This window comes from Suricata suricatta, chromosome 6 (assembly GCF_006229205.1).
Source record: "Suricata suricatta isolate VVHF042 chromosome 6, meerkat_22Aug2017_6uvM2_HiC, whole genome shotgun sequence".
Classification (NCBI taxonomy): domain Eukaryota; kingdom Metazoa; phylum Chordata; class Mammalia; order Carnivora; family Herpestidae; genus Suricata; species Suricata suricatta.
The window spans coordinates 117,707,462-117,720,019 of NC_043705.1; the positions used below are offsets into that span (position 1 = coordinate 117,707,462).

Below are 12,558 nucleotides of genomic sequence, written 5' to 3' on the forward strand. Positions count from 1 at the left end.
TCAAAGGGCCCCCAACGGGTCAGGATGACTCCGTGTGCCACATCACTGGAAGTGGCAATCCGGCGAAGGAATTTGTGAAATGAAGGTCGGGTGGATCCCACCCCTTTCCTGCGGAGTTTCCCTTTCCTGTCCTCATTTGCCCCCTCCCCTGTCCCGCGGCCCCAGCTCGGGAGACCGGGGCTCCGGCGGCACCCCGCTCCCCCCTCGCTGGCCCGCTGGGCTCGGCCCCCGGCGATCGCCCCCGGCTGGCGGGGCTCGCGCGCGCGCTCTGAGTGGCCGCGGCTCGAGGTAATAAACAGTTAAGTTTGGAAGACTCAGCAGACACGTTGAGGGGGAGTTACCCAGCCCAGGCAGCAAAAACATCCCGGCGCATTCCTGGGGAGTCCTCGGCTGCCAGCATCTGATTAGAACCATATCTCGCCGGGAGTGGCCGCGCGGCGGCGAGGCTCCCCGGCCGGCGGCTATTTAAGCGCGGCCCGCCGCGTCGGCTGCGCGGCCGCCTGCAGGCTCGGCACCGGGGAGGCATGCTCGCTTCGCGGAGGCGCTAGCGGCCGTGAGTAGCCTGCCCGTCCTTCTTCCCCGTGGCTCCATTTTTGGAGACCTCCTTCCCCTCCTTTGCTTTTCCTGACTTGGGGGCGCAGATCTGGGACGGGGAGGGGCGGGGGCGGGAATCTTAGAAACGAGACCGTTCTTGGGGAAACAGCGGTTTTGTGGCCTGACATCCGAGGAATGCTTCCACGGAATGCATTTACCTTTGGGGTCGGGCTCCAGATGTCCAGCCTGTGACATGTAACAAGCGCCTCCTTTTGTGTGTGTGTGTGTGTGTGTGTGTGTGTGTGTGCGCGCGCTTGTTTAGAAGCCTGTGGGCAACCGTGGTAGGACGCTGGTGTGGCTGCTGACCGCCTAATTAACTCCTCCAAGGGTGTTTATTTCTGCCGTGTGACAAAGGGGGGGGACCTGGTTTGTGCCCCCGAGAAGCTTTTTCCTGGTGGCTGACAACGTAGGGCATGAAAATGTGAACTTTGCCTTACACCCGCATTCTTAAGAAAGAATCTGCCCAAGGGACCGAACAAACTTGTTTTAAATCCCTGGAGCGTTTAAAAGGTGTTGGCCTGCTTGCTGTAAACTGGCTGGAAAGATTAAGTAAGAATTCTAGAAAAGGGGGGAAAAATGAATGGGTTAAAACCATGGAGCCCCAGTCAGCATAGCGGTTTTCATAGCATAGAGCTGACTCTGTTATTTGTTTCTACTTCCTTTTCTCTTGACTCAATTCCTAGTCTGAAATTCAGGTCCACAGTCAGTTTCAGCAGGGAGCTGTTTGAGTCCAAAGGGAAATTTAATTGGATTAAAAGCACTTAAAGAATCTGGATGTTATCTCCACCCCATTCCCCCACCGCACCCACACCCCACCTTTTCCTCTTTCTTTTTAGTTTGTGTTTGGAAGGAAGAGAGGCACTCTTGTAAAATGAGAAGAGCAGAAATAAGCTTCCAGACACATGGAAAGACTTAAAAATTATGGAGGAGAGACTTCATGAATAGTAAATGTTGTTATTACACTATAAAGTGACTTAATGAAAAAATTTCTGGCTCTAATCAGGCAAAGCAGAGGAGTGGGGGAGAAGGAAGGGAGACAAAAACGAACTCAAACAGAAGTAATGGCTGAAGAAAGAAGGCAGCTACAAAAATGCCTTCAAGATGTCTGATAAGGCTCTTGGAATGGCTTTGATGGGATACATAATTGATCTTCTTTACAGGCTGGAGGTTGACTCCCCATACAGGAGCATCTACCAGCAGCCAGACCATGGTCAGCCCGCTTTTCTCTGAGCCTACTGCCCTGCCCACCCCAGGTTCTGTCCCTCACTGAAGGGCAACAGGCCTCCATGACATTGTAGGAAAGTTTATTGCCTTGAGAATTCAGAAGTATTTGGGATTGAGCTTTCCTTAATCTTTGGGGAATGACCTTTTATGTCGAAGCGATGCGTATGTGGCAATAAACCGTGCCACCCTTAATACAACATGGAGTGTGCAACGTAGCAAGTGTCCTAGAAGAAGCAGTGCATATTTCTGGGATTGATTACTTCTAAATTCCTAATCAGTATCCCCCTGAGGCAGATGGGATTGCTTTCCCATTGGTGAATAACTTAACTTCCCCTTCCCCTTCCCACTCTCACCTCTATCCCTTCTTATCCAAATGACTGCCCTAGAAACCAGTTCTGCTTAAGCTGCAGCCTCCCACGTTTTAATGGGTGGCTAGGACAAGTTGATGCAGTGAAATGTCCTCCAACGTTGAGCTAGGACACATATGTCATTGCCATTCTCGTCAACTTAGACACAGTCGAATCTTCACCTTGAGGATGTGAGAGAGGCCAGGGAACCATGCATGGCACTTGTTAAAACACTTCCACTCAAGACTTTTTATGGCTTTAGAATCAACTAAAAGTCCAAATTCCTGTGCATCAAGTTTATTTGGTGCCTTGTTCCAAAAGATTGAGCGGATCTCAGTCTCCTGATTTGGGTTGAAGGGAGCTGTTCTTAAGATACTTGCTGGCATGAGGTGGGACAAGGACCTCTGGAAGCTTCTGACCAGGTGGGCTGGGCTGGGGGCAATATTTACTGACCTGCTTGGCCATGCTTCAATCATCTGAAGATTAAGAAAGTAGGAAGGCACAGGCCTTGTCGAGTGGCTCCTGGCCAGCAGGAGGCTTTGTGGATACGTGGGCTCCTGACAGCTCAGCAAACATATCCTGCTTCATTTCTGATTCTCCCCTAAGCCTAAGCTTCTACCACTGGTATTTTTTACCTGAGTGGTTGTGAAGACTCCATGTGGTTCTTTCCTTCGGTCTTTCCTGCCTGGAGGATTGAACTAATGCTTTTCTCAAGGACAAGCGGAGGTGCTGAAATGCTGGAGAAGCCTGCTCAAGACTGAGCTCTCTCAAGTGTTCAGCAGCCCTCATGGTCCTCAGAACAGGCCTCCCTGGATGGAAGGCTTGAAAGCACAGGGATTGGGGCGTTTCAGCTAACAGGTCCAACATACCAAGTTTTCGGTCCTCCAAACAGAATCAGCATGAGACGACACTGGCGATAGAAACACCTGAGTAACAGGATATGGTCTTTTAAAATTCTCTCCGGTGCTGTGTGTAACTCTAAAGCTAAAGCCGGCCAGTGAGTTGCACAGAGGCAGGCTCAAGTCACCTCTCGGTGAACTAGCTGTGCCACCGGTTAGGCGTGGTTAGTGGAAATGGAACTCACTGAACTCATGGTAACGTAGCCTGACCGGATTGCATGAATCAGAAAGCAAGCAGCCTATCAAGTCTCCTCTTCTACAATAAGCTGCTAGTTTCTGATGAGGGGAGTAAGTGATGCTGAGTATGGACCCCAAAGGCTAGCGTTCCTGCCGGTGTGTGCTTCCCACCCAGGGCAGTCAGGTAGTGGGTTGAGAGCATGGGTTCTGGGCTCCTGCTGCCTTGGTTCAAATCCCAACCGCACCACTGTTGCCTAAGTGACCTTGGGCAAATTGCGTGACCTCTCTGTACTTAAGCTTTCTTATCTGGAGAGAATAAGAGTATCTACCCAAGTTTGTTGGGAAGAGCATTAATCTAATATGCTTAAGAACACTTTTTTAAATGTTTATTTCTCTATTTTTGAGAGACAGAGGGAGAGAGAGAGAAAGAGAGAGAGAGAGAGAGCAGCGGAGGGACAGAAAGAGAGGGGGATAGAATCCCAAGCAGGCTCCATGCTATCAGCACAGAGCTTGACACGGAGTTGGAACTCATGAACCATGAGATCATGACCTAAGCTGAAATCAAGACTCAGACGCTTAACCCACTAAGCCACCCAGATGCCCCTATGCATAGAATACTTTATTCTGTTTGACTTAGAAATGTGCGTTCCATTTTATTTTTGCCCCCTGCACCACTGAATTATGTGTCTCTGTGGAAACTGAAGGCAGAGTAAAGAAATGTCTTCATCAGAATAGGGCACAGCCCATCAACCTGAAAAATGTTAATCATTCAAGTACTTTGTATTAACAAAGCTGGTGTGTTTGCTGTGCTCATGCTGGGCTACAACAGACAGGGAGGTACTCTCCGTTCTCCCCCTGGAAGCCTGCAGTTTGGTTTGGTCAAATTGACCTCCTCTGGTCCCAATGAAGTCTCCACCCCTTCTCATCTCGCCCTGCCCCCCAAGAAAGAGCAGTTCTTCCCCAAGTCAGCATTATACTAGAAGGAAGTGGGAAAGGAGGGACCACCCATACTAAACTGAGTGACTAGGCTCGAAATAAAGTCTTCCAAGTGCAGTGCGGCCTCATCCTCTCCTTGCCCACATAGCTGGGCAGGTTGCCATGGTTACTCCCCTTCCCGCATCCTTCTCCTACCCTAGAAGGAAGCCTGCCACTCTAGGGCAAGCAAAAGCTGAACAAATTGCTTCCTGGTCTAAAAATGGAAGTTGCTTTTTTATCGAGGTAGAGTCTCCTGTCTACCTACCTCACCCTTTTCCTCTTCTAAACTTATTTTAATCTTACTGCTTTATTGTCTAACTCTTACTAATTCTTACATCATCAAGGTAGCCAAAAGTAAGGCTTATGAAATTTCAGGAACATAGGAACTATTGGCTCAGTACTGAAAAAGCCTGGCAATTTTTCTCTGCTGCCATAATTTATATAAGCTAGCTGAGGTGAGCGACTTTTAACTGCCTTCCACTAGTGAGAATTCTGAATGACCTGAGCAAGCAGAGTGGTTGGCTGTAAGGAAGTTACCAGAAAGCAGAATGAGGAAGCATGAGGTCTGTTGCTTAGATTTTTAGGTAACCACAAAGTAAGGGAGCAGGTCGCATAAGAACTAACAATCAGAGAAGAGAGATTTAAAACACTGTTCAACCTGGAAGAAATTTGGGTGAGGGATATGTGGTTTAACCGTCTCTCCACATAAAAGGCTCCCCTGTCTCTCTCTAGCGGTGTGATGCAGAGAGTCTGTCACTCTGAAACAGATCTCTGTGTGATAGAGGAAATGCATAAGCTCTCATTGAAAGAATAAAATTCATTCTGCCTTTCAAGATTGGACACTTAGTTACCTTGGTGTGTATTTCACAGCTAGAGAGAATTCATCTAAGATAGTAGTTCTCAGAGTGCGGTCCCCGCTGCAACATCGGCATCATCTGCGTGCTTGTTAGAAATGCAGATTCTTGGTCTCCATCCCAGATCCACGGAGCCCAACGCTAGCAGTAGGTTTCCGCTAGCAGTGGTATTTCACCCAGCCCTCTGCGTGATCTAAGAGTAACTTTCACAACTCATTTGCTTTATAATTCAGTTAGTCGTTCAGTGGAAAGCATCACAAAGTATTTGGATTCTTACAGTCATGGAAATAATCAGAAAATCATTTAAACAAAGCTCAGCTTAACCGAATCTTAGGATGCAAAAAGATGAAAAAGGACAGACCTTGACATTGTTCCTACCTTCTCAATTATTGCTTTCTTGATCCTAGGAAAACCGATATACTCCATAGTTTTGTATTATCACCTCACCTCCAAATCCTTACTCCACTTTCTTTTTTTCTTAAGGGCATAGTTAATCTCCATTTATTAGGAGTCTGTCCCAGTTACTTCTTGTAAAAAAGATTCTAGTAAGCTAGATCATTACCCTTGAACCAGATGGTTTTCTCTAACCCATAAACTTTTTATTTTGTTTTTCATGCAATGCCCAGAGTGCAGATGAAGGCCTCTCCAAGTTGGTAAATGAATCTACTGCACTTAGTTTTTATAGAGCTTTATGGATTATAAAGTACCACTCAATTCTCCCGTTTAACTTTCACCTCAAATAACATAGAAAAATATCTCCATTTCTTAGCTCACATATGATCAGTGCATATCAGCTTGTCTTAGGTCATATCATGAAAGGGGAGATCAGGGATTCAAGCAGCGGTCTTTACGATTTGAATCTTGGTCAGTAAGTACCTAGTATGTTAGTCATGTTGCTAGTCTGGCCATGAAAGAACTCCGTGGGAGTGGAAATCTAGAAGAAAGTCTATATCACGTGAAGCAAAGAACAGGGTCTCTGGACCTTCTTAGCCATGCTGCTCAATGTCGGTGACCCATAGTTGCCTCACCCAACTTGCAAAACAGCCCTAAGAATGACTGATGCTAATCAGAGACTGATGTTTAGCAGAGATCACACCTTAGACTGAAAAATACAAGGCTGTGATCTAAAATTAGAAAATTGGAACTCTGGTTTCGAAGAGGTGGCACATGGTTAGTGGGTAAGAGCTTGGATTATGAATGGCAAATGACCATGTCCACCACTCGCTTTGCCAATTAAGACAAGAGATACAATGTCTGCATCAGTAGAATAGGCTGCCGGAGTGTTAAAGTTAGAGGTGAACCCATAAAAAAATACTTTCTCAGAGCCATTGCTTCTGAAATACCGCTGCTCTAGAACCATAGTTCTTGGTCTGACAACTAAACTGATATTTGGAAAATGTTCTTGCTTTCATTGTTTGTGTGCTTTAAGCAAGCTAAAATCTAGATGAATACATTCCCACTGAAAATTAGAAAACCTTCATTCACGGCTCACCTTGAAACTATGAAATGTGAGGGTCAAGCAGGAGAATGTGGCAATGTTTCATAGACCAGTGTAGGCACACAAATATTAACTCCTAAGGCACCACTTAAATCTCCTCCGGGAAGGACAATTCAGTCCTCCTAAGGTCTAGAGTTCATCCGTACTCAGAGAACTGGAAAGTGATGAACAGCTCCACTAAATGTGTCCATATTGGACATAGCTGCCTTCCTTGTTTGAAACATTTCACACAAATGACCTCACTGATTTTTCATATTTTATGTGTCCTGTTTTAATCTTCTAGATTAAAGGCCTGTTTTAATCTTCTAGAATATGTAACACAGATGCTAAAGTGCTTTTTATTTTCATTTATTTCTTTTTCATGTGATTGAACATTTGTCAGCAGGCTAGGACAGTTATATGAAGAATGCTGAGTTATATGAAGAATTGGGCTTTGGGGCACAATGTTAATCCAGATGGGAAACGTATAATTGACCTCTAGGCCAGAGGGTCAGAGTGGGAATGGTACACATAGTAGTTGCTCAAATGCTTGTTCTTTGAAAGAAAGTCTCAGATGTGCTTTAATTACATTAACACTGGGTGGTGGTGGTGGTGGTATTTTTGGGTTTGGGTTTGGGTTTGTTTTTTTTTTTTAACCTTTGCTTCTAAAGTTAAACATCTTAATTGCAATCCTATTTTTGAAGGAGAAAACAAATATGTAACTGATAGAATAGGCTCTTCTATGCACAGCTGGTTGATAATGAGATTTCATATCAATTTCTGCTTGGACAGCTGTAACTGAAGATTTTTAGAAACGTTCATAAACTTAACTTGAAAAGATCACTTTATTCTGCGTCCAAGCTGCCTTCTGAAGGGCATCCTGATGCATACATGCTTGCTTAACTGCCTGCTAATTTGTTCTTTGGGATTTCTGATTTATTCAGCTCATCTAAAGTTCTCAGTGACTAAAAGTTGGCTGCCATTGAAAGTTGGATGATAATATTGACCCAACACCTGCTAGGAGACACATAAATGCCAACAATTTCTGCCTATAAGAAATTTAGGGAGGGGTGTCTGGGTGGCTCAGTTGGTTAAGCATCCGACTTCGGCTCAGGTCATGATCTCGTGGTTCGTGGGTTCGAGCCTGCATCAGATTCTGTGCTAACAGCTCAGGGTCTGGAGACTGTTTCAGATTCTGTGTCTTCCTCTCTCTCTCTCTGCCCCTCCCCTACTCGTGCCCTCTCTCTGTCTCAAAAACAAACTATATTAAAAAAATTTTTAAAAAGAAATTTAGGGAAAAAAATGGCATCTACTCAACTCACCTATGGTTTTATTATAATTAAGTGACACGGGTAGGGCCCAGAGAAAGAAAAGGCCACCAGTGTGATAATGGACTTGGCTTTTAAAGGAATGGTGGAAGTCAGATAGAAGAAAAATGCATCTTCGGCAGAAGCACATAAACAAATCGTGCAGGTGTATGTCCAGAGATACAGACTGGACAGTGTGACCAAGAGAAAGTACAGATGGCAGACAGGAAAGTGATGGATTTGGAAAGGAGAGATAGATTGTGCTGTGACTTGGACATAAGGACAAGAACTTAAATCTGTATTAGTTATGCATTAGATCTCTTTGTTAAATCAGGAAAAGAAAATGCTGACTCAGGTAAATTAACCTAGCTATATCGGTGGAATGAATTTGCACAGAGATTGTTGAGCGGTTGAAGAAAAATCTATATTTCATGAAAAATCAACAAAGTAGAGAAAAGTTTCGCCAAATGAATAATAAGGAGCAAATGGAAGATATGTATTACCCCTAATGTTTTAAGCGCACTGCTCTTTATCAGACTATGTGGGGCCTCAAAAAGTAAGAACTGACCTCAGAATTTCATTGAGTCGGGGTAAGAGTTCCACATGAATCCGAGGGCAACAGTAGATCATGGCAAGTGTATAAAAGTGGTCGGCTGGTGAGAGGTCAGGGAAGACTAAGGCAACACACCTTGAGTGGACTTTGAACGACAGGCAGAAATTCATGCAGATGAAGGCAGTAACTATTATAGGTGAGGAAGACAACACAAGAAGGCATAGTGTGTGTGTGTGTGTGTGTGTGTGTGTGTGTGTGTGTGTGTGTGTGTGTCCAGGGCAAGTGGAAGAGATTAGCCTCTCCAGGGAACAGATCTCTGTCTCTCCCAATATAAATAGATGATAGATAGATAGATAGGTGATTGATAGATAGATAGATAGATAGATAGATGATAAATAGATGATAGATAGATAGGTAGATGATAGATAGACCTGATAAGTACAAAATCAGGAAGGCATGAGGTCTGATAAGGTATTACCACAAGAATCCAGACAAAAAAGAAGGTCGGTTACAACTAGCGCCTTACAATGTAGATTCTCGTGGGACCCTTTTTAGAAGGTGAAGGAAAAATTCATTCCACAAAGTTTCTTTACGTCAAATATTTTAAATATATTAAAAAGTACCTATCATATGCATATAGAAAATAGCAAAATAACACTGTAATATGAGTAGGCTAATTGTGAGGGACAAGATACATGATATAAGGAAGTACAGCCTTCTTGGAAACAGGAAATTGGGGTGGTGATGAGGCAAAATTTGGGGGAATACTGAAAATAATTTTTAAAATTTTTTGATGGGGAGGGAGGAGGGGGGTGGACATAAAGGGTAGTTATAGAAAATAGAGGGCCAAAAGTTTGCCTGATTTGGTAGACATGTGAACAGTCCAAGATAAATCTTAGCTTCATTCTAAACTATAGACAGTACTGTCAGTAGATCTATTAGGTAAATCCAAGTACCAAATAAATTCTGTAGATCTGTTTCCCGAGAGCATATAGAGATATAAATGTTCACCTTTCTATATAAGAGCTCTTTAATAGAAACAGTGGAGGAATTTGAATTTGGACCCTTACACTTCACACAGCCAGCACTTGCTTACGGGCATAGTATTTGCAACAATTATAAAGTCCAGTTTTTTGAAGACTCACATTGACCAGGTGCTGTCAGATAACTCCCTTTGTAGTGCTCTTGTAACCAGACTCTGCCATTTAAATAACCAAAACTATTTTGTAGGGGTGACCCTGGTCATATTTTCATAATATTGCTTCATTAAAGTTTTTAATTCAGTAGTTTTGCCTGATCTGAACGTGACACCATTGTACTCTGACAATCTGATATTTAGGAGTTTGACTCTAGAATACAGAGTCTCATGTCACTGAATTGCTTGCTTTTCTTAATGACAAAGCTGAATGCCAAGTGAGTATAGTGTTTCTTTCTGGTGTTTATGAAAATAATTTTGATTCAGAAATTTAGATAACTTTTCAGGAAATGTCACTGACACTAAGTTTACTTATTTATTTTGAGAGAGAGAGATTGTATGCACAAGAAGCGGAGAAGCAGAGAGGGAAGGAGAGAATCCCAAGCAGGCTCTGTGCTGTCAACCCATGACTCGGAGCTTGAACCCATGAACCATGAAATCATGACCTGAGTCAGATGTTTAATGGACTGAACCACCCAGGCTCCCCCTGACATTCTTTAACAACCTAGTTTATCACAAGATTCTTCCCTCCCACTATCTCCATCACACAGATGCTCTTCCGAGTTGTAATATGGTTATAGGAGACTCTCAAACATTGAATGTAAATATCCGCCATCTAATTAGTGGCTTAAGTAAATGTCATAATTTTAAAACTGTCTGTTGAAGAGGATAATTAAGCCCTTAAGACAAAAGTTATATCTTTCCATGGATGATATAAATAAGAAAGCAATTTCTATGGGATTCCTTGAAGTAATACTAATTTTGCTCTTATCAAACATTATTAATGGGCATGAGACTTTCTACCTTCATCAGGAGCATTTCCTCTAAAAAGAACTTAGCACCAGATAGAGAGCAAACTGAGGATTGATGTACGGAAGTGGGTGGGGATGGGCTAAATGGGTGACGGATATTAAGGAGGGCACTTGTCCTGTTGAGCAGTCGGTGTAGGTGATGGGTCACTAAATTCTACTCCGGAAAGCAACATTGCATTATAAGTTCAATAACTAGAATTTAAAGAAGAATTTGAAGAATAAAAATAAATAAATAATGAAATAAAAAATAAAAAAATTAGCATCGGCTGTTTACGAATACTTGTCTGTTCTCTCTCTCCTGCCTCTATCGTAAGCCAGTTGAGAACAGAGACTACATCTGTTTCATCGGTGTCTGTATCACATAGCACAGCGTTTGGCACCCAGTAGGTGTTCAATAATTAATAACCAGATGGCCAAGTGAATGAATGACAAGGTCCTCTCATTTGCAATATTGCCTGTGAATTTTTATAGAGTAAACAAAATGAGGAACTTCAGCTTGCCTTATCATCTATTGGTATGAGTAAAACAGTTCTGAGTCTTTTTTTTTTAACTTTAAGGTTATTTATAATGAGCAGCATCCATATGTTCCTCTAGTTTACATCAGCTCAGGGCCTGAGAAAGGCAGGCAAGCTGTTACTGAAACTCTCCAGATGGCATTGTCTTTTCAAGTCCTTGGGTTAACTTCTACCAATGGAGTATTCATCATAGTTCATCATGGATCTGACCCGATGGGTGTAATCACCTGACCAATGATTATCGTAGTGGTGAATAGCTTTCAACCTGGTAACTAAACCCAAGGATGGCTTCTTATTCTCCTTCTGTTTCTTCTTTTCAAAGTGGCCACGAAACTGTTTCCTAAAAAAAAAAAAACTAATAAAACTTGAGGAAATAGATGAAACCTTTGGCTCAGTGCTGGATAATTAACGTTATCCCTTTGACTTACACAATTTGTGCCAAAATCAAAAGAAACTGGGTTTTTTTAATTAGCATATACTGTTGAAATGTAGGTACAGATGTGATATCCATTAGGCTCTTTAAAATGCTTAAATTGGATTGTCAGTTAATTACTGTTGCACAGATCCCACTGGGTCCAAAGAAAACCGGTCTAAAAACCAACAATAGACCATATACTGATCAAGTTTTAAAATCCATCATAAAAGATATTTTTAAACCCTAGTGACTATTTGATTCAAAACTTAGTGTTCATTTCTTAATACATCGGGAGTTTTTCTCGATAACTTTGTGTAACTAAGTATCAATGAATGATGTCCAAGTCAAGAGTGGTAGGCAGAATTCTATATGCTTCAGACGTGCACATGTTCACTTATAGTTTCTCTTAGCTTTTGAGTTTAATTTCATGTGACTTCTAGTGAGCACTCATGATTCTCCCTCTAGCCCAATGAAGACTATAGATTTATCTACATTATAAATATTGTTATCTGACAAATTAGCTTGTCTTTAAGGAATTTAATTTTAAAAATGCAGAAAGACACATGTCACCCTAATATCACTATTCTAAATGCCTAAGAAGCAATCTATCATTCTACTTGCCCCTTCTTAACTAACATTTCCTTAATATTGACCTTTCTGGTCTTCTCAAGTTATGTGGAACACATATATAAAATGCAAAAATGCTATATATTCTGCTTCAAACCTGGAGCTCCAATGAGGTGACTGTTAGTCAGTAGCTGCCTTTTATAAAGAATATTCCATTTCAAAGTACCAATTCACTTATATAAGCTTTTAGCAAACTGACATTATGCGAATTCTATTTTTAGGATAAAATGGATCATAGAATGAAGGTTGTAAGACAAAATGGCCTTTGATTCTTTTTTTAAAGCCACCTTTAGGAGATTTGGTTTATTTGAAGTTTGAGGGTCACTGTACATAATAGCTTGGCAAGATGGGATAACCTTGGATCTGACATTTGAGATTGTTAGACCTTAACCTTTCAATTAAAAGGCTTTGTTTCCAAAAGAGTAGCCAAGTATTTTTTTAATAGTTTATTGTCAAATTGGTTTCCATATAACACCCAGTGCTTCTCCCCACAAGTGCCCCCAACCATGACCATCACCCCCCCTCCCTCCCCCTCCCCCTCAGTCCATGGTTCATTTTCAGTATTCAGTAGTCTCCCTTGATCTGTG

At 42.5% G+C, this 12,558-nt stretch overlaps 1 protein-coding gene across 3 annotated transcripts in view; it reads left to right on the plus strand.

The window, feature by feature from the left end:
• The first annotated feature begins 202 nt into the window (after nt 1–202).
• The window catches only part of DAB2 (DAB adaptor protein 2), a 52,778-nt gene continuing 40,422 nt past the window's right edge, over nt 203–12,558 (plus strand). For 2 of the 3 annotated variants that reach the window (XM_029940963.1, XM_029940968.1), the window contains exon 1: nt 295–553. The gene's annotated coding sequence lies outside the window, so the exon portion shown is untranslated. The other variant, XM_029940964.1, reaches the window with a different exon arrangement.